Source organism: Telmatherina bonti (assembly GCF_933228915.1).
Source record: "Telmatherina bonti genome assembly, chromosome: 8".
Taxonomy (NCBI): Eukaryota; Metazoa; Chordata; class Actinopteri; order Atheriniformes; family Telmatherinidae; genus Telmatherina; species Telmatherina bonti.
Genome location: NC_136626.1, coordinates 23477925 through 23505924, shown reverse-complemented (window position 1 = coordinate 23505924; position 28000 = coordinate 23477925).

The following is a 28000-nucleotide window of genomic DNA, read 5'->3' as shown; positions in this document are numbered from 1 at the left end:
AATTTTTCAACAATAAAATCTAAAACATATTTGGAAATGTCCAGATATCTACAGAGCATATCTCCTCTGCTGGGAAACCTAAAAAAAAACTGATATCTTTTATTTCAAACACCTTTTGGCATGTCCTTCCTGGCAGAGATAACCTTCACAACCCATTGAGAACAGTGTTACCTTGAGGGGGTACTTCCTGCTGGTTATCTAAGCAGACAAATAATTGTGCATTGTTGCCCTGTCAGTTCAAGAGAATGAAGCTTGGACCCAGGACACAGACAGTCCATGCACCTTTGCTCCAGAGATGACAACTTGATGGCCTTTTCATCTAACAATGGTCATAAGCAAGAAATACTCGCAGGAAAATTAAAAGAAAAATAAACCATACATCATTCATTACTTCAAGGTTACAGTAATAATCAGTCTAATGTTAAAGTTAGACTAGTTTCCCAGAAAAAGCTCTGTCAGTTTAATTTAGCATCAATATTACAAACCCCAAATTCTGATATGGTTGCTGGTTATAAAGTCCAAGCTCCTGTGAAATAAGGCAGGGATCTAAGCAAGTTGCCCATAAAATGTTTGTACATTGTTTGCTGAAAACAGAGAAACTATATGTTCCATGTTTTTCTCAGAAGTTGACCCTACAACAAAAAAAGTGATGCCAAAAAACAAGTACTGAAAAAATTTGATATTTTTCCACACTTATATTTGTTTCTTCCTCCAATTATTTCCATACTAAAAGCATTTCTAATTCTTACACTTTACTTGCTTTGGAAATCAACTCACATGGAAATCTGATCAAGAGTTGGTTTGGTAGCCAAGAAAATATTAAGATAGTAAACGAGTAAAGATTTCTAGTGCTTTAATTTAAGATGCAATTGTAACTTATTTTTCTTTATTTTGTTTGAAAATTATACCATAACCAAGGAGGTCATGTTTTTACTGGTGTTTATCTGTTTGTGTTCACGATAACTCAAAAAGTTATGGACAGATTTTTATGACATTTTCAGGATTGCTGGAAACGTCAAAGGAAGAACTGATTTCATTTAGGTGCTGATCTGGATTACTGTTTGGACAATATGGGGAGAGCTGTGGCCCTTGGCAGAGAATTGCGCTCTCTGCGTGCTTTTCTAGTTTGGCTTTGAAATTCCTTTCATAAAGGTAGAAATTATACACATCTATTTAGATGCTACCACACTGGCTTGGAGCATTGCTAACAAAATATGAGGTCAAGCCCCAGGAGCCGCGCTCTGCAGAGCTGTCTTGACTTCCCCATGATTCAGTCACATCACCGCAGATGCCTCCCTGGAAAGCTGCAAATGACTATTACATAAAAACTGAGTCACTTGCAGGCAAATCCTTTTTATCACCAAACTGCCAAAGTACACTGCCAAACCAGAGAGGGAGAGACTTATTATTTATGGATGCTGAAAACTACTGAGTGTCAGCATTTAATTCCAATCCAGTTTCACATGTTTTCTTTTTACTACTTTGTTCTAACCTTTACAACGCCCTCTTACACAAAAATCACTCAATGATTTAAAAGCATTTAGCCAAAGCTGATTATTCTTTAAAATGAGGAAGTATACATGCCATTTATGGTGTCTCTTCCTTTGTGTATGTGTATGCTTGAATGTGTGAATGAGATTTTGACTATCTTAAAATCTGGCTCCCCAGTGGAAACCATATCTGCATTTGTTTCTTCAGTGTCTGTTTTCCAAGAAGAAATTTTTAAGTTAACATTTTAATTGCATCATGTAGCTGCTTAGAGCTGCTTCCCTTAATACAGTAAAATAAAAATTTGATTGGTGTGTTTGTTTTTTGCTGCAGCAAGTACAGACATATTGTCGATGTATGCGCAGAGAAAAAAGAATCCATGCTCACACAGCAGCAGATTTGTGCGGACAAACACTGCACAGCACAATAACACACTACTTTTATAGCCACAAACATAAAAAAAAAAAGACTCACAAACATAAACACAACACATCTGACAATTGCACAGCATCTGTGGTGGGCTACAGTGTCATTGCAGTGTGTGAGCGCCACACTCTGTCACTCTGCTTCACTGGCAAACAGCCTATCGAAACACAACAGCCCACATTCCTGTTGTGATGGAACTGAGCCTGCTCCACTTCTGCTTTTTCCTGCTTGATAGTTTTTATTTGATCCCCATTACTTGTCAGAAATATTTGTGGTAACTTTTTATATATGTTTCCTCTTTTTAAGACAAATTATATTAATATTTATCAGTACCTCCACATCTTTTGACTCAAAGGGATTATAAATCATAAGAACATGTGGGCTTTTGTGTTGATCACAATTTTGGCAAACATACATCACAAAAATGTAAGGGGATTTTGTGACAGTGACATGCACACTTGATAGTTTCCTTTGAAGTGATAATTAGCATAGGTAAATAAGGATCCATGTCACCTAGAGCACATAAAGCTAAAACACTTAAAAACCTTCAGTCATGGTCTGTCAGTCAGAATCTAATAGGAAATTGATGTATGTTTTTTTTAAGAACCTGTGTGAAATTTTTCATCACGTCTCTAATATAAACAAGTCTTTATTTTTAATGTGGGTAGCAGCGGTTGCAGGTTAGACTCCCACAGAGGTCAACTGTTTGTCTCCGTAGTGTCTTTTGGCATGCCATTTCTTTCTAAACTACTGCAAGGCACTCTAGACAATAACATCAGATGCAGTACCAAAATAGAACACACACAGTTTTGTCTCTGATGATTTCATTAATTCCTCAGTGCAGGGGATTAAATTGAATTAAGGTTTTGGACTTCAAAACAGGAACCAATTTTAACGTAAGTGGCCCCTGAAGGTAACACTGCCATTAGTGACACAATCTTTTGGGAGAAAATACTGTTTACATTCATCCAAGCTCAATCCAAAAGACCAAAGACAAAGGAAAAGAGTCAAGGACAGACACAGTATATTCATATACTTGGCTACATTCGTACATTTGTAGTACAGTACAGTGTGCATATGTGTATATATATATATATATATATATATATATATATATATATATATTAGGGAACATTGTTGTGTCTGTCCTTAAATCTAAAAATGTATAATTCCCTGATGTTTTTGGGCTTCACTGGGCACTCTCTGAAAGACAATAATCACTGTCGGTGTGAAGTCACTAAGGGATCATTTTCTTGCTACAGCACACAGTAGTGATTTTTACTAGTTGCTAAGAAGACCTCTGGAGCGCAAGTTGAGAATTAAGTCTCTTCCTTTCACATAAAATAGTCCAGTATGAACAAACATGTCTATCAGATAAGACACTTGGCTGTCAGCATGGTAACCCTGGCAGGGACAATATCCATGATGGATATTCAGCAAATCTGCTGCCCAGAAATGAAACTAAATTCCAACTAGAACTTTCTTTTTTATTGCAGTTGAGGCAACTTAAGGTTATTGTTACTTTTGTGCAATACTGTACATAAAAACTAAACTACAACCCAATTCAAAAAAGCTGGGACACTGTACAAAGGTGAATAGACTCAGACATGAACATGTTATTCACCACTGAACATAGAAAATGTCAAATGTTGAAAGTGAGATTAACGTAATTTTGTTTAAAATCATCATACACATAAAAAACATCAGCCACAACAAGAACATGTTCTGATTACCAATAGGTTCATTTTCAGCAGGTCAGTCACATGAATGGGTATAAAAAGAGCACCTCGGCAAGTTTCTTTCAAGTAAAGATGAGCAGCAAACTGCAAAATTTTTCTTTTTAAAACAATTATCCACACTAGGTGCAATACTTAGTCTTCAATACTACTTGTTATCAGTCTTCAATTTAAAAGGCTGCATCTAATTAGCGCTTTAAGAACTGCTGACTTGCACATCTGGAAAGGGACCAACAATGCTGAAGATTTAGAGCAGCAACTGCTCCCATCCAGATGATGTATTTTTCAGGAAAAAACTTGTGCATTTCAATAAAACCACATACTGCATCTATTAAGACAACAATTACAGTAGAAAAATAATCTGAGTGCCTTCACCAATGGAGAAAATTTGGTGCGTCATCAAATTTAAAATGTGACACAGAAGACCCAGGACTGCTTGGCAGCTGCCATCATATATTAGACAAGGAAAAAAAAATTTCTTCTACCAAAGATCCAGTTGTTTTTCCTCAATTTCTTGATATTAAAACAAGATGATAAATTGTAAACATGAACCTGTAAAATATACAGATATAAAATTCAAAATAAGCTGATTTTTTTTTTTTTTTTTTTTTAATTAAAAAAAATGTTGTAAACCAGGGGTGTCCAAAGTCGGTCCTCGGGGGCCGCAGTCCTGCAGGTTTCCCATGTATTCCTGTTCCAACACATCTAGCTTCCACTAAATGGATCAAACAGCCAATGACGTGCACAACTGATTAAGCTCTACTACTAATTAATTTGAATCAGGTGTGTCTGAGCAGGGATACATAGAAAACCTGCAGGATTCTGGCCCTTGAGGACCGGAGCTGGACACCTCTGTTGTAAACCCTCAGCAGTCACTGTATTTTCTATATTGTATTGTGAATAAAATGTTTATGATCCTGGATCCAAACAGTGATCTGGATCACTGCCAAATTTAAATCAGTTCTTCCTTCTCACATTTCAAACAAATCCTGAAAATTTAATTAAAATCCGTCCATAACTCTTTAAATTATCGTGAACACAAACGGATAAATGCCAGTAAAAACATAACCTCTTGGATCACGCAAGGAGCAAAACCAGAGGGGGAGGAGCCAAGACAGACTGCCACTTTCACATCTTGCTACTGGTAGGTTGGAATTAAATATAGGAATTTACACACAGTTAGCAGTTTGCTGTTGGCTGTCCCCGAGCAGGCATTGTAGGACTCCCTGGTTGTGTTATTACAGTGTTATTATTACAGTGTTACAGCGTTATTGTTATTTTGTCACTCAACTTCTGGATAAATGGTGATATGAGAAGAAGCTGCTGTGTTAGTTGTTGTCTTGACTCCAAAGTTAGTTGTTCTACATCGAAGAAAAGCACTAATATGTAACAGGCTTCTAGACTGCAACCAAAACTTTGTACAGTGTAACTAACTTCTCGGATCCGGGGCGTCATTTATAAAATTGAGTGTAGCAACAATGACTGTAGGTGGTGTATGTAAGGAAAAAAAGAAATGCTGCACACAAAACTTCCTGATTTATAAGCAGTGGGCAGGCATGTTCTGTGCCTGTCTGCGCCTGGATCAACACCGCTGTGTCAAAATTCAGGATCTCCACACTTCGAAGTGTGCAGATTATGTAGCCTACGTAGTCTACACACTTTAAAGTGCACTTTCCTTTGGTGACATGAGACAGCATACAGTAGTGTACAATGATAACCCACAGTGCTCCAGTCCTCTGTTGCCCAACAGTCCCATGTTTATCTAATTAATGAGTCAGTTCTTTCACTAAAACCACAATCACAAAATTGTCTTACTCCAGAATTTTTATGTCCTCCAGTAAGGACAGCGTATTTTAGAGAAGCGGAAAGCGGCGGCACTTCTGGGATGTTTCAGAAACGCACTGCAGCGCACCTAGTAAAACCAGTCCTTTTTACTAGTGTTGCCGCAATCAGCTGCAAAGCGATGGCAACCTGTTGTGTTAACAATTACTTACTGGTTCACTTTGAGTTGAAATACTGGATGTCACAGCTTTTAAATAAAGTTTGAGTCTTGTGAACGGTGACGATAAAAGTGATTCTGCTATGTTTAGGGTTGGTGAGGAGTATTGCTCTACTGCCACCCTGTGGTGGTTTGTGGAGGTAGCAGTTTTGTGGTTTTGCTCACTACGTGGCGTTTGCCACCTGGTGTTGGAAAGAATCGTCTTGAAATCTTGCATACTCTGCCTTTAAGTGCAACTGGAGTTCCACATCCAAGTCCCCATTTCTAATCTCTGTTTTCTCGAAAACATGGCAGTATTTATCTGTGATACCCAGATAAATACTGCCATTCAACTTCTCAGGTTTAGGTTTAGGAAAGCATTTTAGTACTCACACCCATATTCTGAAGCAAAGGCAAAGCATTGTGTGTCTGTAAGAAATGTAAGATGTATATGCAGATTTTTGGCAGGTAATAAACAATAAAGTCTCTTGTGCATAAATTCAAACCAAGATTGATGTAACATTTTTAATATTCACCCATGAGGTTGATCTTTTTCCAACAACACCAAATGTTTCAGTGATTTTTTTCGGTCACTGTAATATTTGCAGTCTGTCTGCCAACACTTACAGGCATATTGTAAAACAGTCACACATTCAGATACATTTACTGACACAAATCACACATCTAAAAGTTCAGATATACATTCCTTAACACTCCAGCTCCTAAGAGTGAGCATTTGTTATGCACACACATGCAGAGAGAGAGAGAAAGAGAGAGTAGGTGTTCAGCAGTTGTGTCTTTCTGTAGGATTCTCCTCTGAGTGCTGTGTCCAAGGTGAGTGCGCTGGCTGGCAGCTCCTGAGGAGTTGGTAGGAAGAGATAGCTGAGCGAAGCTATTAAAATACGGGCAGGAATTTCCCTTATCTCTCCCACCGAGGCAGCTCGCTCCGCTTTGTGCCATTATGGAGATAAAATGCACAGAGGCTTGGAATGAGGGAGGAAGGAGGGAGGATGAGAAGGGGGAGGGAGAGGTGGGGGAGAAAAGGCGTAAGAACGTCAGATTTATGGAGCTAGGGAAGCTTAAGGTTATTAAATCGGAAGATTACTCGACTGCGAAATTGTTGAAGTTTTTACGAGAAGTTGAGGGATTTAGGCCGGTATTAAACAGCTAAGCATTAGGAGGCCAGCAATGCACATTATTCACAATTTATTTTTACCCCTTTCTTCCATTCTCTTCACCCTTTTTGCTCTGTCCACCATTCTTTCCCCTCCTTTCAGCAGCCTCATAGACAACATCAAACTCCTAAATTTGTCTTCTAAGGAGAATCTGCACCTCCCATTTCAAAGTAAAGGAGACGGAGCAGGCGGTGAATCAAGGGATATCCTGAGATGGAACTGTCATTTTCTAGTGACATTAGTCTCTTAGTTTGAGGCCAAAAAATGAAATCAGCAGAGAAAGTATCAAATTTAACGTTAATATTGGATTTAAAATACAGAATAATGTTTACCAAGATTGAGGAGCCTCTACTGCACCGAGCAGCACAGATAAACTGCTTTCATGCTGATGTCAGCATTAACTGTTGTGACAGTGGGTGTATCTTTTGGGGGAGATGAGTTGCAGCAGCAGTTTTGTTCCAGTGGACATCAAATGTTTTCAAAACACTGACATGTTTCTAAAAATAGGTTCTTACACACACACTTAAATACCTCTGAAAATACGTCATGTTGGCCATTTACTATTGACAATAATGGATGATAGTAGGTTCACAAACATTAACCTCAGTCCTTGGTTTGCAAAAGCAAACAGTAATTGAAGAAATCATCTTGTTACCATCTAGACAGTGCTCTAAGAGTACCGGCATGCACCGGTACGCACTGCCGGCACTTTTAAATTTTATCCCTTTGCATATCAGGACTATTTTTTACAGCGTATAGTGCATACTGGAACTTTTACTGACTTTCCTCAGCAATCAGTATACCCTCCTACGACTTCACCACATATTACAGCTTATATTTGTTGATTTTAATAAAGTCGCCTCAAAAGAAATGTATTGTTAAGACCGGTTTAGACACACAACGCTTGCTGTAGCCCACAACGTCACGCCGCACTTCACGTTGTTCACTCGCTTCTGTGTTTACATCGAAGTAAACGTGCTTTGAATGAGAGTAAAGGTGGAGAAAATAAACTATTGCAGCTGTAACGTTACCCTGGGTCCAAAAGGGCTTGAGGACACAAACTGGAGCAGAGTTGAGTGATGACAGTAGAACTACTTAAGTCATTTACTACAACAGACAATGAAGGTCAGATGCTGCAAACTACGGCTGGTCAGTATTCTGACTTTTTGAAGACTATTTCTAGATTAAAGTTAAGATAATATTGCTAAGTGGCATGGACCAGGCCTAATGCTGGGACAAACATATTTCATAGAAGAAAAGTGTAATAGTAATACACCGTTAAATTAGTCTGGTAATAAGCTAAATAAGTCTAACCTATTTACAAGCTTTTTTTCTTGCATATTTTATTCATGAGGATGGTATTTTTGTGAATAAACCACATCAGTGGATGTTAGTGAGTCTTCCAATACGTGTCCACTTACTGGAGAATAAATAAATATCTGATACAATTGAACGTAGTGTAATTATACAACTTTGTTTTAGTGATAAATAGGAAAATTAAATGATACAGATATTTTATAGAATACTACATATAATTATGATTATATGTTACTTTATAACTATTTTGTAGAGTACATTAAATAAAATCACAAAAAATTCTAGATATCACTAATTAACAAAAAAAAAAGTATCATTGCATATTTGAAGAGGTAAAATACTCTATTTAAAAAATTTTGCTTTTTTTTTTTATTATTATTATTAATTCATGCATGAAAGGGTTAATGAACTTTAGTTTATGTATTTACTTTTCAGTGTTATTTTCAATGTCCATGCAATGAGGCTTGAAGTCCAGAAAAGCGTCTCCATGGCACTTTGAATTTGGCAAATGTGGATTTGATTTAGAACTTGCTGTGTTTATTTTTTGTCATTTCTGTGCGAAAAACTGTTAATTTATAGATAAATTTATAGATCTACATATAAGTATGACCCATGTTTTTGTCCCATATTTGCACGATAACTGCCAGCAAGTCATTAAGGGAGTACCACCACTTATTTTGTTCCACTTTAAAGCACTGAGTCTAGATCTGTGTGCCAGTCATCAGTTGTAACATCTATATTGTTAGATGTGCTGAATTATAAGCAACTTAGGGAGATTGATTTTTCATATTGTTTTATTAGATGTGAGTTTTGCATTAATACCCTACACTCATCCAGAAGTTAGTTGTGAATAACAGCTTCCTGACAATGCATGTATGAAGTGCTTCCACCCCACACACACAATAATTTAGATGCATTCACTCAAACAGCAACATTCTTCTATCCGAGAAACTCCTTGATCCATTCATTTAAGTTGGAACGCAAAGTGTTTTGTATGCACAGACCCATAAGCATTCATTCTTTTCTATAGCACTTAGTCATATTAAGAGTCGAAGGGTTGCTGGAGCCTATCCCAGCAATCATCAGACTAGATGCAGGGTACACCATGGACAGGTCGCCCGGACCTGTAAGCATCCTGTTTTAAGGACATTCAGTATAGCTGTATATCCTTCTTGTTATAGGAGAAAAATGATAAACATATCCGCCATGTTCTTATTTTCTAAAGTGTGATCCATACAAGAGTCCCCTATGATGAATCAATACAATAAAAACTGGAAAAGCACTCGGAGAGCGCAAACCTCCACCAAGCACAATGTTGAAAAATACTTTAAAAAAATTCCTGGATCCAAACGGTGATCCGGATCAGCACCAAAATTAAATCAGTTCTTCATTTTTACATGTCTGACAACTCTTGAAAATTTTATGAAAATCCATCCATACCTTTTTGAGTTATCTTGAACACAAACAGACAGACAAACAAACAAATGAAACCTCTGATCCTAGAATCGCCCCTGGATGAGACAAATAGAAAACTAATTCACACAAAAAACCGGCAATGAATGAAGGAAAACCTCGAGCATATTCCCAGAGAGGCTGATTACAAGACAAGAAGCAGGTGTGACGTTTAGGCAGGGAACAGGAAGTGAAGCAAACATAGTACACAAGGTAAAACTACTCTACATAATAAAACAGGAAACAAGCCAGAACTAAAAACTAATAAAAGAAAAGAAAACTAAGTAGACAGCAACAGAACAAGAACAAAAAACGCACAAATTATGAGAGAAATAGTTCATGAGCTGCAGGGATTGTGCTAATTTAAAACTATCGCAAAGTGCATCCACTCAGACCAGAAAACATTGTTTACAATGTAAATGGAGGTTGTATATTAGTATCAGTATATCAGTCCAGCATATCGACTGGACATGTGTATTTCAAAAAAGAAATATATATAAACACAACACAGTTCATTTCAAAAGACTTGCACTGACATCACAGGCTAATCAATACCCTGCATACTGGGCAATTCATGTGTTTCTGCATCAGAGCATATTGTCATGGGGATGCACACCAGACAGTAACGAGTCAGTTTTAAGACAAAAAAACCCACAGTTTAAAGGTGGAGTATGTAAGATTTTCAATATTTTCTAAATAAATTAACTAAACTAACTACAATCATAATTAGTTTTTTTTAAACATGTAGGTTCCAGTCTGTCCATATTTGATGTGTTATTAAATTACAAGTTTAATTAATGACAAAGACCCTTCTTAAATGTTTGCCTACCAGTAAAAACGAAGTGCTTTTTGTCATTTGCCATTTATTAAACTTGTAATTAAACACTACATGTTTAAAAAACTATCTAATTATGATTGTAGTTATTTTATTAGTTAATTTATCTAGAAAATATTGAAAATCTTACATACTCCACCTTTAAAGTGAAGTTATCTCACTAATTCAGCTTTGTGATTAAAAAAAAAAAAAAAAAAGTCCTCGCTTTCCAGTAAATGATATTATCCACCAAGAAACCTATATTAATGGTTTTTGCGTTCACTGTACATTCACATTTCTTTTATGTGTCTGGAAAGTATGCTGTCTAATCCCAGTACGAATCCCTCATTTATTTGTGGAAAATTTCCGCACCCCCAGCTGTGATGTGAGGGATGGGGAACTTTTAATAAGTCGTCCAGCTAAGCCATTCTTCTGCACTGATGGATTTGTTTGTCTGGGTGTATGTGACTGCATTCAGGCAAAGTCGTCTATGACTGTTGATAGAAAAATCTGCACATGCTTGCTTTTTTCTTCTCTTTTTTTTTTTAAACTCATTTACATTTGACGGCACCGATTACATTTATACAAAGTGCTGCAGAGACAGCAGTATAATGCAGCTAAATATGACCAGCTACATCTTGTCATTTATGGAGGACTCCCCCACTGTTTGTTGACACTCAGAAAGCCAGCCATCTCCCGCTTCACTAGATAATTCTCCTCTGCAGCATAGCAGAGAGAAACTTCATTAACCCCTCTGCCATACATCATATTTTTGAGATGTGCAAGAGTAATATGGGTGAAAGCAGGCTTTAAACGTTGTAAATACTAACTTGCTAAACGTCAGGATGTATTACATACTTTGACTAAATTGTCAAGAGATTGTCCATGAGCTTGCGCCTCATGGGTTGTGGATAAGTCTGAAAATTGTGCAATAAATATTACATGAATACAGATGCACCATTTCAGCAACAGTAAGCTCACAATTACACGGTCTCATGAAAATACTTGTATGTTACATTTCTGTTAAAGTGACATTTAAAGCCAAAGGGAAAGTTACAGCAACGAGCATGACAGCTGCGTTCTTTAAACCAAGTAAAAGCTTTGTCTTGTCAGTTCAACATTTTGAAACCAGCTCAAAATATTTTGGTGGTGCCTCAGGGGAAGCAGAAATTGTATATAGAAATTATATTAATTTGCCTATGCAAGAGTTGATTCTGTAAACTTGTAAGCAAAGGTTTTTATCCGATACAGAGCAATGTTACAAACAATCTGAAGGTATTTGTTTTATTTAGATGCTATAGTAAGAGCCACAATGTTTTACCTAATAAAAGGGAAACAAGTGAAGAAAGACTGAGGAATGGACTGCTAGCTAACTCTTAGGCTTGTTACATACGCCATGAGAAGCGGGAACTTTTTTCTTGTTCTCGAGGCTCCGAGAAGAAAATGACTTATTTTGAATTGAATTATTTTGTTCTCACAGACGTGTTTGAAGACAGTTCTCAACATGTCGGTCTGGCAGAACTTTTTTTTTGCGGGGCTCTGAGAAGTATCGTGTGATTGGTCGGACATTTGAGGTGGACGTCGTTAACACGGAAAAAGCATGAAGCTGGCCACCTTTCTAATGAGCAGTTTCTAATTAACTTGGAAGCTGCCAGAAATGGTTATGCATCATTTATTAGTAATTGCTTTAACATTATTCCTTGTGCAATCTTAGGAAGTGTTTCATAGGACCATTGATTGATCATCAGTTATTTACTATGTATAACACTTTTATAGCCGCAGTAGGAACCCCCTACTGGGCTTTGTGTTGTTTTGTTGTTTATTGTGAAGCACTTTGATTTTTATCTTAAAAAGTGCCATAAACATTGACTAACTTAATTCAATAAAGCTCCTCTGAAACCTACAGGTAACGTCAAAGAGGCTCTGTCCATCTTTTTATATACAGTCTTTGAATTTGTCTTAAGGTTTTTGGACATTTTGAGAGTCTGTTTAACACCCCTGACTGTCACTGACCATTGTCTCCATCAAAGACATTCTCCATGTCAGATTCCCGTCTGTGTATTAGAATTTGTATTTTTAATTAGGCGTTACCTGCTTCACATGTTGGTCCTGCTCTCTCAGGGAACTGTTACAGAACTGCTCAGGCTATTTCTCAGCTATGAGAATATGTAAGTAATGAATTTCACATTCATTCGTTTAATTGAACTCCAAAAAAAAATTCACTAGGAAGTCCTCCTTAATGGTAAGTTGCTTATTAATCAAAAACTTGTCTCCATTGTAAGAGTATCCCAAACACACATGTCAACTTTACTTGTAAGAGAATGTTAGGAGAGGAATAAACCTCATAAACTTGAAGACTGGGAAACCAAAGTAGTCAAGATTGTACAATTTACCGTCATACAAATGAAGTTAAAAGTACATCTCCAAAGAGAAGTTACTGTGTTGCAAAAACAAGAACCATCATTGCATACCAACTTCTACTAAATGTTTCCACCTTAAGCAGAGAGAGTATTTTATAATAAAAACTTCTAACACAAAAATAGACAAACACAGTTCTTAATTTAGCTATTTTCCTTCAGGCTGTAGTGACTAAATAAAGCCCTTAGAGATAAACTCAGCCACAAGACCACTATGCTGAGACTTTCCAGTCCCCCAACTGCCCAACACCCACAAAGACACCTTCTCCTGGGACACTACTCCCACTCTGCCTCCAGGCTGCAGTACATATGGAAGAAATGTGGAATGTCACAAGAGATGCAGACAAAAGTATGATAAAACAAGCTTGAATTTTGCATGCAATGTAAGCACTTTGGTAGATTACCTTCTTTTTTTTCTTTTTAAGTTAATTAATGACTTTTGGAGGACACACAGTTAGGAACAGCCATCAGCAAAAGCACCCAGTGACAACTCTGAGCTGGGCAACAACCTGCATCCCGTTTATTTCCTTCAGTATCTGCCTCGAGCACACTTACACTCACCAGCCAACAGGCTCCTTCTGTTCTTTTATCATGCACACCATTGCTCACACATAGGAGTGCAATGGGAGTAAATGAGCACACACACATAAAAGCACAAAGAGAAGATGAAAGATACAGCAACTGAGAGGAAAAATAAGAGAGGGATGGACAGTGGAGATTGCAGCTTAACCTCCTGGCTCTCCTGTACAGCAGCACTCTCAGGAGCCTCGCTGATAGCCATCTGTCTGGCAAGGGGAAACAGATTCACCTTCCTAACACACTCAAAAGCCCATCCCACAAACAGAAGGACTGGCACTCACTGGCCTACACTCACAGATAATAACTAGATGAAGATATTTTGAGTGTGACTTTGGAGCTATGGCTTTTATTTAGCAGAAATGAGGGCTTAGATAATTCTTTATCTGCTAATTAATCACATGACTGCATGCTACCAGCTCTCCACATTGTTATTCTTCATTCTTCTTAGAAATGCAGTGTATGCACACATAACTAACATTAACGTCTGTTTAAAATAAGTTAGCAGCATTCAGGTATAATTTTAACAACCTAAAACCAAATCCAGACATGAGATTTCAGCTATAAATCTGGAGCTCAGTCAATAGCTCCTCTCTCAATGCGGTGGCTGAGCTGAAGAAAACCTTCATCGTACCCGCATCCTTCTTCTTCCTATCCTCTTTCTCTCTCCAACCTGCCATCTTTTAAGTCCCTCTCTTAAAACCTAAAATCCTTGATATCCTCCCAGTTTTTCACCTCTGCTGCAACTTCACAACCCTCACCCCACCTCTCCTCAGTGTCTTCTCCACCCCTCAATCCATCTCTGTCTTCCTGATCAATAATCAATTTGCAAGGGCCAGGGCCAAGGGCCCCATGCCATCTGTCACCATCGGGAAAGAAAGAGAGGGGCGCATAAGACAGAATGAGAAAAACAGGGGAGAAAGAGGAGATAGAGTTCAATCTATCTCCATCCGTGGTCAGGTTCACTCTGCCGGTATAGATCATAATTTGGAGGTGTAATTGCTGGTCAGAGACTGTGGGTGGAAGCTCAATGGGGAGGTGGGAAGAAAGGGTACATTAGTAATGCTTCTAGAGCTCTTACTTCACCACTCTACTGCTTGACCTAATTTCCCTCTTTTTCTTTTCTTCATCCACTCCTTTGCAGTCTACCTTTTTTCTCACTTCTTCTGCTTTGGGACATATTGTATAACTTATAATAATACTGGTAGCTTAGCTGACACCAATAAGAAATATTGCAATGTGATATCATACCTTTGCAATATGATGACATTTAGTTGTGCCTCAACACTCTGAGACTCAGCTCAGCTGAATGAGTAAACAAAGAAATGCGTGTTCAGTAAGGCTGTGCGATGTATAGAATTTTGATTTAAGCTCCAAATAATAACAAAACAGTGACATCAACAAAAACAATGATTAAAATTATTTCCTATTCAGACTAGTCATGTATATTGCAGCAGGGAAACTCCTGACATCTGCAGATCCAAAGGCTCAGGTCAACTAGTCCAGACCAGAGTCAAGACTAAACATGCAGAAGCAGCATTTAGCTGTTATGCTGCAAACAAGTGGAACAAACTGCTAGTGGAGATTAAACTCTCACCAAATGTAGACACTTTTATAAAACATTTATTTTCTCTTGTGTTTATGCATGAAATGTGCACCGCAACTTTTAATTAATTTTTCTTTTAATTATTTAATATAATTCATGATTTTACTGTGATTTTGCTATTTGTGTTGTCTCTTATGCTTTTTTTTTTTACACCTTCTGTAATGCTTTTAATGTGTCATGTAAAGCACTTTGAATTGTCTTGTACATGAAAGGTGCTATGCAAATAAGTTTGCCTTGCCTTGAAGGAATGTGGCCCTCAAGGACCGGAGTTGCTCACCTCTGCAGTAGTGGCTAAGTTGACACTTAAAGCCACCAAGGGACTGACACACTCACAATGTTTTCTGGTTGTGTGATTAAAGGAAAACTTTATCATCTTACTCTACTGAACATTTATTACTCATCCCAACAAGTCTTTGACAACAATAATCGCCAGAACAGAGTACAAGGAGCAGGAGCAGGAGTAGGAGCGTCACTGGAATTGGGAGCAGTAGGGGTAGCAATAAAGGTCAAAAACTTGCTCTGTCCATGTGGCAAGTCCTGTTCCTACCCATATTATGCTATCAGTTAACTTGAGGGACACCTACTGGACCAGGGCCGGCAACTCTGGTCCTCAAGGGCCGCAGTCCTGCAGGTGTTAGGAGTTTCCCTGCTCTCAAGGACCAGAGTTGCCAACCCCTTGATTGGACCAATTAAGAATCTTGCAAAATTGCTCCAACAATAATCACCAGTGTGACTGACTAACTGTCAGTCCTGGCATTTATATGGAAACAAGTCCTATCTTATCATATACCAGTACTGCTCTAACAACCCAATGGCTGTCTTTTCTGAGCAACTCATCTATAATAGGGACCAAAGCTTTGCAATGAAGTCTTGGCAATACTGATTAAAAAAAGAGTAAAATGGGATGTAATAGGTAAGGCAAACCAAAGAATATCACAAGCAGCATCTAAAAAGGGGTCAAAGCCATTTTAACTTTGTTTCACTGGTGTGTGAAGAAAGTGGGTTTTTAGGAGTGATAAAACTACAAAGGAAATAATGATTAAGCATATACTAGAGCATTGGGTTTATTTGTATGCATTTTCATAATTAAAGCAATATGAGAAGATATACTTCTCTCTGTGAATATAGATTATAAAACAATTTGTGGGCATTTTTCTCTTTTTGTTTTAGCGTTGACAGATTTTTTCTCGTGAGCATTTATCATGAAATCATTAATGATTCAAAAAACCATTTTAGGTTTAAGTTTACCTTCATGACAACTTTGAAGAGAATGAACTTTTTTTTTTTTTTTAATAACCTTTTATAACTCTTCAGGAACTTACGGGTGACATCACAGAAGCTCTGTCCATTTTAATATACAGTCTATGGCCTTTAACAACAAAATAATAATTATGATCATCATAGTCATTTTTACTTAATCCAGTTGAGAAATTTGGCTTTGTTAGAGAGAAGGGGTCTGCCATGTTTCAACAACAGGAAGCAGATGGGAAGGGGACTGCTTAAGAACCCACAGTGGTTCACATCTGTTGGCACACCAGGAACTTGAACAATCACGTCTGTAACCACAAGTCTGTAACGTTCCCAAATATTTAGGTTCTACCGAGAGCAACACTACAATATTTGGAGAGCGGATAGTGGTGGAAGATTAAATAATATTTAGTGTAAATACACATTTGTGCAAATAAAGTTAAAAGAAACAGTATTGTACAAATTCAGTGCGTTTACAGACAACTATACTGAGTATTACTACTTTGCGGAGATGTGTTGCAGTTTAGTTTATGGTGATCAGGAGCATTATGAGATCATTCTCTGTGTATCATCACCAGGAATATATAGACAGATACATCATGCATTTATTTATTTTTTTTTTTTTTTTTTATCATAATCTGGTTAGTCTAGATATACACCCAAATATAATATACACAGTATCCCTGCTGGTATTATAGCTTACCTGTAATCACTGCAGAGGTGAGTCTAAAATCTCCAGGGGCCCTCAGCAACTTTTCATAGGGGCCTCCTTCAACCGGCATTCATCACCTTTTATCAGGATATTTTACATTAATAAAAAATATATATGTAAATAACATCTTTATGGCTTTATTGCTAATACATTACATTACTCAAATTATTAAATACTCAAATTCAAATTCGGATGAGTTAGCTCTCCTGTTTTGAACCTTCTATCTTTTGAGTGGTCATTTCAGTCTCATTGTGTAAGTGTCATCGCTGTCCACATTGGACGGAAATTGATGCTTGAAGTAATCAGTTTAATTTATTACTCATTTTAACTTTCAGACATATTCTGTCAATGTGGGAACTTTAAGGCACAAATCATGTTTCTATTAAGGTTTTTTTTATGCCCAGTTTACTTACTTTTTTTAAAATACTTTCTTGAAGTGCTTGTTGTGTTTGTTTCTACTCTTCTCTGCAGGTCATGGGACGTGGTGCAGAAGTACAGAAGACTGCATGAATGGACACATCACCGCAGAGATGAGGACCACCCTAAGCCGCACAGTGGACATTTTACAGGACTGGGTTGGAGAATGGAGTTTTATTATTTTAATATTTTTATCTGGGTTTTTTTTTAATAAACCGGTTTTTATCACTTTAAGGTTTAGTGTGGTTGATTCTGCTCCTCCTGATTTTTAAAAGGACCAAGGTGGCTCGGAGGACTGTTCGTTTTACCTGTTTTTAGTTTATTTATTTTATGCTAACATGCCCCGGCCACCTTGACATAGTGATTGCTAGAACATATATCTTTGTGTCTCACAATGCATCAGCCTCACCGTCAGTCAATAACAAATGCTAATAAACAGCAAAGTGATGAAGGGAGTCCTCTCCTGAGCTCTACTCCACAGGTCTGTTTATGATAAATGCATCTTTATGTGTCTAAAGATCCGGTCTCTATTATAAATATTGTGCAGACATCAAGCTCAGTTTGATCTCATCGGTCTGACACTGAGTGGGTGCTGCAGGTGAAAAGTAATTCATGCCTCACTTATTATTCCCCTCTGAGCTGCACAACTCTTACTCTGTCTTTTCATGGAGAGTGAACTCTACCAAGTTGTTCCAATATTTCTGTTAACCTTCACATCTGCTGTCTTCACTTGAAGAAACTGCAAGAAATTATGTGCTAATTTGAGAATATGACTCACAAGTGCAATTGTGTTTGAGTGACTGTGTTTGTCTATAATTTAACTTAAAACTAAAGTATGTGTAAGTGACAATGTAAAAACCTCTAAAGGCTTGAATGCAAAAAGTCAGAGTGGAATTTTGAGGATCTGAGGGATCTGAAATTGTCATGGCTACAGGACTGAGCAATATCATCTCCAAACTTGCAGATTTGGTTCATACCAGTGTCAGAGATGCATATGGGAAGCAACACCAGCAAATGCTTTACACCCAGAAGACACAGTCGTCACCAAGTTGGACAAGGAAACAACCTGAATTATGCTAAGATCCTACTTTCAACATGCCACAGGGAGCAATGCTGCATTGCAACTGCTGTGATCTACACATGGACAATCTTCCACAACATGCCACTGCAGCTCTACCTTCAGAATCTGACTAATGGAGCCTCTTCCACCTACAGACTCTCTTGCTTCAGAGACTGCACCCTCTGTTCCCGCTGACATTAGTATCAACATATACACTCCTGCTGACCCACCAGTGAATATCCGTACCAGATCTGGATATGTGGTCTCTTTATTGTGGACTGCACACAATGTGGCCTTTGGAAGGGTGGGGACAGAAGACGAAAAAAAAAAAAGCAATAGACTGAGGTACTATGAAGTTCATAATGTGATTAAAAAATTGGTTGAGAGATGTAGAAATGTGAAGCAGCATTTTGAAATAGTCATGATTACAGCTAACCTGATCCAGTAAGCTTGTACATGTTTGAATTGGAATTTTGATAAGGTGTGTTTTCAGAAAATATATTATTGAAGTTTAAGGTGACAGATTTTATAAATAAAAAGGTTGCACTTTTATTTTAGGTATTTTAGGAGGAACATCATTTGTACAAATAGAAAATGTGATAGTCAATTGAACGTTTACTGTTAATGGATGTACGGATAGAGTAGGTTGAAAAAGGGGGAGATTGTGATGTAGTTATGCACAAACAGACTGAGATGTTTAGAGATTTTTTTTAACAGATTGGATCCATTGAAGCCACACTTTATAGGGCTTTTTGGATTTGCTGTTTTCATCTTGCTGCTTTATACAAGAAGTTACCTTCAAAGGTCTTATGGACTCCATATTTTGAAAGAGCAGGGCTATATGGCAGCATCAGGGGCACTTGTAATGTTTTGGCTGATCAGTGCTGTACATTACCAACATGAAAGGGCTCACTGATTTGTTTAATCTTTACTCCTACACACACACATGTCACAGATTTAATTATTTTCTATCTTGTGTTATTAGTTGTTGTTTGCCAAGTATTACTGGAGCGTGTGTGGCTTTCAGCAGCTCTTCACTAAATTTCCAGCAACAGTTGACATACTGACAGAAGTAGGTCTGCATGAAAAGAACTCGTCCCTCTCTGGCTCTGTTCCTGGTGAGTTCTCCTCCTCAACATCTTCTTCCTCACCATCAAGAGCTTTCTTTTCACTTTGTTTCTTCCTTCCTTTCATCTAGTCTTTCTTCCTTTCTTCTTTTTTTCTCTTAGTGTTTTCAGTCTCCCCACTCTGAGTGAGAGTCATCAAATGAAGATTAAAGACACTTCTGTTTTCACTGACAAGCACTCAAGCCATACACACACACACACACACACACACACACACACACAGACGCAAACACACGAGTGTGCACACACAGGCCCCCTTGCATACACACGCACAAAACCACACATACTGTACACACACAAAAAATTTCAAGCCCACACACACACACACATGTACACACACTTGTCCCCTCGGGAAACCTTACACAATTATGGCTAGAATGGGATTCATTCTCAGCCTTCAACAACTCATTAACTGCATATTGCAAATTGTAGGTTTCAGCAGAAAGCATTGATGAGGAACAGCGAGAATGGAGGCTCTGGGAGAGGCTGGGATCATTTTAATGTGGGTTCAGAATTTATTTGCATATCACATGTGGAACACATGTGATATGCAAATAAATTACTATCCCATATATGATACATATATGGGATAGTAAGGGGTAATGAAGGACAAGAGCTGTTTTTGGTTTAAGCAATCACAGTCAAGTATTTGCAAATGTTTTGTTTTTTACCAAATAAAACGCAGCAAATACATGCCTTATACTGTATATACCTTAATGCAAAGTATAAAGGAATGAAATACATTATGTCTGCCAATAATTCCTCATATGAACCACAACAATAAAAATCGTCAACTTTCATCTCACAGTCACCATGCATGCGGGAAGTTACCACAACCTCATGCTCTTGCTGAGTTCTTCTGAATTCAATGATACAAAGGCTAAATATTTTAATCAAACAGCCATACATGAACTGAGAAGCACACATCTCTGCGCAGGATGGCCACCAATCTTGTCTCCAGCTTCAAGTTCTTGAGGACTTACATCTGTTCTGGACCACCAACACCTCCAGCCCAGTCAAGAAAGCTCACCAGTGCCTGTTCTTCCAGAGAACACTAATGAAGAACCACCTGTTTTCAGCCATCCAGGGGAACTTTTACCTCTCTGTGATGGAGAACATACTGAGCTGACTGAGAACTGTACTCCACAACCACTGTACTACTGGACCATCCTGCATACACAAACATGACAACATAATACCACACTAATTTAGTAACACTAAGTACTGTCTATATTTATGCATTATTTAATGTCTATTCTCTTGCATTTTTGTCTCTGTACATTTCCTCTTGTAAACTATGTCCATAGTTCCTGTCTGTAGTCTACTACAGTTAAGGTACATATTCATAATATGTAATATGTTCATAGTATTCATTCTGTAAATTACTTGCAAATTATTGACATAATATATAGTACTTTGTACATCCTGTTTATTACCTCTGCCATTGCTAAGGTCCTGTATTTGGCAGCATCGGTTTGTCTGTCTGTCTGTCAGCAACATTACTCAAAACGTTATGGACAGAATTTGATTCAATGTTCGTAAAGTTTCAGAAATAAAAAAGAATGGATTCGATTTTGGGGGTGATCTCGATCAAGGTCTTGATCCAGGAATCTTTGAAAGATTCTTTACTATGGGGAGATGGAGATCATTTTGCCATTCAAGCTTCAAACTTAAAAAATAAGACTCACAATGATTGGCAAAATAAATAAATGAGAGTAACAATGGCTTTGTGAAACTCTGTGTTCTGATTGCTTCTAGCACAGGGGGTGTCAAACTGCAGTCCTGGAGGGCCGGTATCCTGCAGGTTTTTGTTGTCTCCATGCTCCAACACACACCTGACTGACACTCAAACAGGTTGACAAGAAGCTGCTGGATCCATTGATTTGAATCAGCTGTGTTGGAGGAGGGAAACAACAAAAACCTGCCGGATTCCGGCCCTCGAAGACTGGATTCTGACACCCCTGTTCTAGTTTATCTATTCTATCTTCACTTGCTTTTTGGCCCCTCTGGCAAGATGCTAAACTGCATTTTGTTGCCATGTACCTGTAGAACCACCAAGTAGCACATCACCGGTCACCATCGCTCCTCTGCAGATTGATTCAACAAGTACATGATTTTACTCTGTAGTTTTACTTTCATGTAGAATGCAGTAGAAAAACTCAAGGGACATTTTAAGCTATTTGTAAAATCTGACAAGATGGAAATGCAGAAAAGGATCAAACTCTCTGTTTTATCCCTCTAAACTTATCTAGTCTGTTTTAGTCTTTATCAATGCACAGAAAGGAAAGAAATGTTCTGTAATGTGAACCAAAATTTGTGGGCAGCTGTCCAGTGTCATCTGTCTGGTCCTGTGGCTTTGTTATCTTAATCCGATCCACTAGTGGAAGAAGTTGCTTCCTCTGTCTCTGAATCTGTTTGGTCTCTTTCCTCGTACATCTGCTTCACCTTCTCTGTCTCTGCATACCCATGACCTCTTTAATGAGCAGGTTAACATTATTTTGGCAGTTTAAATGACCTGAATAATAGAACTTCACGTTTATGAGGGTCAGAGCTCCTGTTAAATCCTTCACTCATGTCCTCAGCAGATGTTTCTGTCCTCTTTGTCCTTATCTTAGTCTCTGTATCCAGGTAAAGAAGTGATGGAGTGATAATTAGTTAGACTTTTTTTGTTGACGAAAAAAGCTAAAGAAAAACTGATCTATTTTGAGAGCTAACCAACAATAACAGAACTCAACATTATGCTGGGATTTGAACAAAACAGGGCCTGTAAAACAGGGAGCACCTGCTTTCTCAATAATAGCCAAGGTTTTGCTTTTAACTACCTGGAGCTAGTGACTATTATTTACTTTTGTGTATTAAAAACACTCCCTGTATATACATATAGATCAGTGAGCCCCAACCCTGGTCCTCAAGGCCCACTATCCTGCAGGTATTAAATGTCCTCCTGCTGCAACACACGTGATTCATATTAAATGGAATTCTCACACGCTGCACTATTCTGCTATTAAACCATTAATATGAGTTGGGTGTGTATTAGCAGGGAGATATCAAAAGTCTGCATGACATTGGGGCCTTAAAGACCAGAGTTGGGGACCCCTGGTTTAAATCATAAACTCACATGTAGAGCTGCAGCTGTAGTCCGAGTGACAGGTGGGGATGAAAATGTACAGTGGTGATAAACAGACCTGGTTTGGTTGCAGGGAATCAAATGGGAAATTACACTGTGGTCCAGATGTAGATAAACATGACTTAAGTGATCACAAACACCACAGCCATTAAAGACAATAATGAAACTGAGAAATTAATGTTTGTTTGTTTGTTTTTAGGTGGGGCGATTAAGAACATCGCCGTTACAAAAATTACACAGTTACTCCTCCTTTATGTAAACCAGAATTATGTGCAAAGATTTGGTTAAAATTTGATGTTAAGGTGAGAGTAAGAACACCTTGTTCAAGTAAATCCCTGGAAAACTAGACTATGTTGATGTATCAGTTTCAAAGAGGATGGAAACAGACTTGTGAGCTCTTGAGAGAGCTGACAGGAATCACACCAAACCTTTAGAATTGTATGTGAAACTCATAACCAAACCTACAGCATACTCGCATAACAGGCGAACTGAAGTCATAACTAACCAAATGCTCTCACACATCCACACTGTCACATTCCTGCACACCTTATCTGCCCCAGCTGTGTTAACTGAAACTCTGCACTTGAGGAGATTTAGTGAGCTCATGCTGCGTCGGCACAGCTTGAGGTCCATTTATCCCCAAAAACTCATACCAAGTCTCTCTGTAAGCTCCTTGCACACCACATGCACACTTCATAGTTTCATTGTACAAGGTACTGTGCTATTAACACTGCTGTAATTAGAGGAAGAAATGAGAGTGCTGGATGCGGTTCATGTGTGCCCTCAGTTTAAGGTAAACCCATGAAAGTGGGTGAAAACCTGTCTTCTGTTTTATGGGGGGGAATATTAATTTCCTAAATCTTACCAAGCTTATTTTTTTGGTTTGTGGTTTTTTCCAACATTAATTTTGTGCTGTGTAATTAGGAGTTAAAATCAGACAAGGAGCCTGTGGCATTTCTGGTTTAAAAAAACAAAAAACACATTTAACCAACACACTATTAATACACAGCATAGGCCATCTGGGTGTCCATGGGGTACAGATAACTCTGTAGAAGCTGTGGGTTGGTTTCTGTATTCTTGTTAATAGTTCTTAATAATTACTCATTTTTAATCACTGTACTGTCAGAAGACCTAACCGTAGGACCACAAGCTTATGGTGAGGACACGACAGGCAATAGTGGCAGAAGTCCTCAGTTTAGTCTTGTGAAGATATCACTGGTTCAGATCATAAAACTTACATATAAAACATTCTTCTGTCTCAAATGTATTCATGATTTACAATATTTTTCTTCACAAATGCTAAATTTTTCTCACCTATAGCACACCGAAACCATCTGAATAGCCCAATAAATTATTTAACAACTCTCTAGGAGGTCTCAGTCTCCTCACAGTGAGTCAGAAGGAAATACAGGGAGTTCCCCAGGGACGGTGTGTGAATCTCAGAGTCTCACTTGGTGCCACGACTCATCTTCTACAGTCAGCAGTTTAAAAAAGAAAAAATGTATAAAGATAGCTCTGGTAGCTGACCAGATCTGGCTAACTGAAGATAAAGGTTTGTAGATTTTATATGTTCTAGCATCAGGGAAGGCAGATATGAGTAGGCTCTAGTCCAAGTTTCATAATTACCCACATGACAGTGAAACTGAATCTGAAACTGAACAGTTTAGACAGACAAATATTATAACCTGCGTAAGCAGTTGGTGAGATGATGCTGTATTAATGCTGCATTCTGATCAAGAAGATATAAATGTTGATGCAGAACACTAAATATTTGTTGTAAGAATTTGATTGTCTAGTCTTGGGGCAGTACTTACCCTGTCTTCAGCAAACAGTATGGCTTGTAGTTTTTTTACTTCTTTCATTGCAAAAGAAAAGTCACTGTTAATTAGTTAAAATAAGATATATGTGGTAGTAAAAATATATTTATTGAATCCCAGGTGTCAATCACTAGTTAATTTATTTTTGCACAGCTGCAAGCCTCATATGATTCTCCTGTCAGATTTAGACTTCTGCGTCATCATTCATTTCAAAACTGCAGACAGATTTCACTGCATCTTCCTCTCTTGGCCCCCACAGGGTATCATGTCAAGTTCAGGCTGAAGGGCAAACATAAAATTACTTACTAATGTAAAAAAAAGGTAATTTTCCAATATTAAAATGGTTTGAGAAGAAGAACATATTCTGATCGAACCTGATTTAACCCTCTGATGCATGAATTATTACAAAACCATGCTACATTTTTTCACATGCAATGTTTTACTTCTACAGACATGTACAGAGATGCTTTTCTTTGTGTTTCATTTTATATGACCTTTTATTTAGTTCATTTATTTTACTTATTCTACAGAAATGTCTTTAAAGTAATATAATGTCATCTATATATATATAAATATATATATATATATATATATATATATATATATATATATATATATATATAAATATATATATATATATATATATATATATATATATATATATATATATATATATATATATATATATATATATATATATATATATATATAAGAAATATTGAATAAAAATTGGCAAGTATAATTTTCTTGTCCTGTTTATCACTGAGGTAAACTTACTATTATATGTACGTTTAAATGTAATTTTATATTATATTAGTCTATTCTTCAGTGAGTGGCAGTGTGTTGGGTGACTTTATTAATGTCCAATGAAGTGGCAAAACTGCAAATATGCCATCCTCACTTCTGAACATACTTGAAAACAGTCTTCAAATAGGTGTCCACGGTAGTGATTTCTATTTCACTGTCTTCAAGTAATAAAATAGTAAAATTACTTGTCAGTTGTCATGTTATCATATACTGTAATAAAAATTACAGTGATTTGGTGTTACAATAATTTTAGAAGATTTACTGTATAGAAACAAATTACTTTTATTGATCAAATCTACAACTAAAGAAACATTTATTTGGTACATAATCATGAAAATGATTACAATTTCATAAATACCATTGTATTAAAAAGTAGAATGTTGTCAATAATATTCTGGATAACATTAAGATACTTTTTTTTGCTCAACATGTTGACAGCAGATGTTCAGCTCTTTGGATAATTTCTTCATCAACTCATCTGGCTGCCTTTTTACTGACCATTAGCTCTGACATGTTGCAGTTTCTCCAGCCAAGCTGTGCCTCACTTCCTCCTCAATGACTCATCACTTCTGGATAAAGGTAAGATGGGATGAAAGAGGGATAGAGGTCAGTTTATGTTGGCTGAAACAATACATCTGTAATGTTAGGATTATTTCTCTTAAATAACTGTAACGATACATTCCTATCATCTTAAGGTCCTCCTTTTCATTTCTGTGAATACTGAACTCACATGGTGAAATAATTAAACAAGTCTATGGTCACATAAAAAGCTAATTAATTTTTTGTTTGCATGGTAAAGCTGAACTTTGAGCCTTTATTTATTGAAGACAAAGGAAAAACAATAGGAGGACTAAAACTAATCTATGTATGGTTTTGTGGTGATATGGAACAGCTGGTATTTGTGTATATGCAGGCAAGGTTTTTATATATTCATTACTGGCAGCACACTAATGAAACATTGTTTGTTGGCCACCAAAGCTATAAAATATTTTAGTGCATTCTATAGCAAAGCAAAACTTTAATTCATATTTAGTTTATCTGTTTTCCTGTTAGTTTACTGGGCTGCAAGAGTCAAGGCACTACATTCAGTCTACAATGTGCACAATTGTTTTTGTCTCAGTGTTGGTTTGTTTTGCTGTTATCTATTTGTTTTTCTGACAGTAAGCCAAACAGCGCTTGTGAAAATGAAAATGGGTTTTATGTATGGAGTAATAACCTAAATGGATTTCCCTCTGTTTCTCTCTCCCTGCACCGCTCTGGAGGCTTCTGGCTATTTATCTGCTTTTGTCTAATTATTCATTAGTGAAGACAGAAAAAGAAGAACAGAAAATACTGTTACACATTCATTTTAGCAGTTCTCCACAAGCTGATGCTGCTGGCTTTTCTTTGTCATATATAAAATTCTCTACCTAAGTTTAAATAGATTACCACTCACTTGGACCTTGTATTTGACATATGAAGTAATATTTTCTAGATATTATGCACTGCAGCAAAACTACCTACAAATATATGACTTGTAAGTCAATGTGGTTTGATTACAAAATGCTTAGGTGTCAGTGTCTGCTGATGTTTGGTCTAAAAGCACATGAACAGAAAAGACTTTTTTTGTGCATACATCTTATCAGGTAAGGTTGGACCAAGGGTTGTAGTTCTTTCTCAATGCGTTCCATGCAGATGGCCAGCAGGGGGTGCTATAGAGTTAATTCATGCTAAACAAAGCCAGCGCCTTTAGCAAAGAGTGTATGGCTATGATTGTGTTGAAATAAACTGTATTTCTAAGGGCAAACGCCAGTTGCTAAACTGTATGCAAAAAGTAAATATCTACAACAGTATACTTTTAAAAAACATCGTCGTGCATGCATGCTGAATCAGCATGCTTGTTCATACTGGTCTCATCTTTGATGAAATAGCTACCCTAATGAGTAGGTCCGAGTTGCACTGTAACCTAAACACTGCGCTTTATACATACTTGCCATATACAGAGTTTTAATGCTACTGAAGGTATTATTCTTTAGGCAAGACTGACATCTAGTGGTGCAATCTGTGTCACACACGCGCCTGTCTGCACGTCATTCTGGGCTGTTTGATAGTTCAAACTTTATTATTCAAGACAACTCTGTTCAGTGTGTAGCCCACTTAATGTGCATGACATTTTACATTTTACGTGTGTGTATATATACACTACTCACAAAAAGTTAGGGATATTTGGCTTTCAGGTGAAATTTATGGACAATGCAATATGTTCATGCTACAGTGATATAATATCATAAAAGTAAGACATTTAAGTAGAAGGATGCACTACTGATTTCCTCATCTCAAAAAATTCATTCAACACAAAAGGTAACAACAATGGTAGTTACACCACAACAAAAAATTTGAACGTCTCAATATCTCGTCATGTGCCCTTGAGCATCAATTACAGTTTGACAACGACGTCTCATGCTGTTCACAAGGCAACTTATTGCCTGCTGAGGCATGGCATCCCACTCTTCTTGAAGGGCAGCCCTCAGGTCATTGAGGTTCTGGGGTGCAGGGTCTCGAGCCTCTACACGACGGCTCAGCTGATCCCACAGGTTTTCAATGGGATTCAGGTCTGGAGAGAGTGCAGGCCATTCCATTTGAGGTACACCAGTCTCCAACAGCCGTTCCCTGATGATGCGGCCTCCATGAGCAGGAGTATTGTCGTCCATGAAGATGAAA